At 38.8% G+C, this 1899-nt stretch overlaps 1 non-coding gene across 1 annotated transcript; it reads left to right on the forward strand.

The window, feature by feature from the left end:
* The first annotated feature begins 951 nt into the window (after positions 1–951).
* On the forward strand, positions 952–1099 carry LOC132242462 (small nucleolar RNA SNORA12). The gene has a single exon (XR_009454648.1). It is a non-coding gene; the product is annotated as a small nucleolar RNA SNORA12 (small nucleolar RNA).
* The last annotated feature ends 800 nt before the right edge of the window (positions 1100–1899 follow it).

Genomic DNA, 1899 nt, shown 5'->3' on the forward strand with positions numbered 1-1899 from the left:
CCAATAGTTACCTACCTACAACTTGGTGAAGCCAAGACCATAACCCAAGGCTCTTAGCTCCACACCCACAGAATCTAACTGCGATGTAGCTAGCTTCTTGATGCTCAGAGTTGCTCCTAAATTTTCTGTCAGGTTTTTGTGGTCAAATACTGTATGAGTTGAAAATAGTTGTAGAAAGCATATTGTTCACCTTCTTTGGTATTTAGGGATTTGGAGATTCAGGAGTGAAGGGAAAGGGAAGCCATTTTAATAGATGTTTTCTGAACTTGATTATTGAATATCCATGTCTTAGAACCAACATATCCTGAAATGTTTCTGGTCAAACAGTGATTATGGGCAAAACAATAAAATTACTGTATTTAGTCTTCTGGGGAGTGGTCAGTATCTTCTTTCATCCTTTTCATTTGGATTTCCTTGGGCTACTGGATGGGGCTGTTTTTTGTTCTTAACATGGCAATTTGAAAGGGGTAGCTAAGTAGTGTAATTGTTATTTACCATGTGGTATGCACTACTTGGGAATTGGGGGTTGAACCTAACAGAAAATTAAATGTGATTTCTGCCCTCAGAGGTCCTCATTTTACTCTGATGAATAGATTTGACATGTAAACACAGGAAGGAAATGAGAGCACCAACTTCAGGAGAAATAGGGAAGAGATATACCCAAAAGCCAGGTGTCTGTGAGGGTACATAATAAATTTAATTTGATGCTAAGTTGAAAATTAATAGAATTTTTAGCTATAGAGCAAAAGCTTTAGGTGCTGCTTCTCAATCTGACTTCCACACCTCTAATATTCTTCCCCCAATGTTTTTGTACAAGTCATTATATGGCATCTGCCCACAAACCAGGTTCTTGGTGGCATTCTGTCTTCTTCACATAAAAATACATACACCTCTCTCCTTCTCACTGTCGACTCTGCCCTCCCAAATAAATAAGGGCACTAAAAATAAGCATCATGTGCTGGTTTTCTTCCTGGCACATTTGTTAAGTTTTCAAATGGGCCTGACTCTGCCACATATATTATATAGAAGCTGGGAAAGGCTTGATGACAAAGAGATCTCTCTCTGGCCTTTTCTGCATCAGAGATTGGCTCCCACATGTGAAAAAAAAAAGCATCAAATTATCTTTACTCACAGGGATAGATGGATGCTGTTTAGGAAGACATTTATGACAAAATATGGCTAACCAGTAGCGGGGGCATTAGCTTCAAATTGGTGTTCTTTAAAGAAGAGGTCACAAAGTCGAAAAAATTAGGTGTAGAGAAAATTTACAAACACTGAAAAGGTTTTGCAAGCACTCTATTTTTACATTCTTGTGTGGACATATGAAAAAGGAGCATTTTTTGGACTAGAGAAATGAATCACTTCTGATCCAAAAGAGAATGACATTTTTTAAAAAAATATATTTTATTGATTTTTTACAGAGAGGAAGGGAGAGAGATAGAGAGTTAGAAACATCGATGAGAGAGAAACATCTATCAGCTGCCTCCTGCACACTCCCTACTGGGGATGTGCCTGCAACCCAGGTACATGCCCTTGACCGGAATTGAACCCGGGACCCTTCAGTCCACAGGCCGACGCTCTATCCACTGAGCCAAACCGGTTTCGGCGAGAACGACATTTCTTACTTGAGCTTTCTTGCATTCAAATTCTTATTCAATGATATGATATGTGACTTCATTTGAACACAGCTTTTCCATTATGACATGCATGTGTAAATTCTTTGACTTGCCATGGCATACCTGTATGGCAAAATAATTAAATGTTAGGTGAACTCCTACCTTGACCTATCAAGAGATTGTTATCTTCAGCAGAATAACTGCTCTTTGTTGATATCTCAGTGAGTAAAATAGTCTTAGTAACCAGGAGTCTAACCCAGTTGTTAAGTGCTAAGCCTTACAG

Source organism: Myotis daubentonii, chromosome 9, assembly GCF_963259705.1.
Source record: "Myotis daubentonii chromosome 9, mMyoDau2.1, whole genome shotgun sequence".
NCBI lineage: Eukaryota > Metazoa > Chordata > Mammalia > Chiroptera > Vespertilionidae > Myotis > Myotis daubentonii.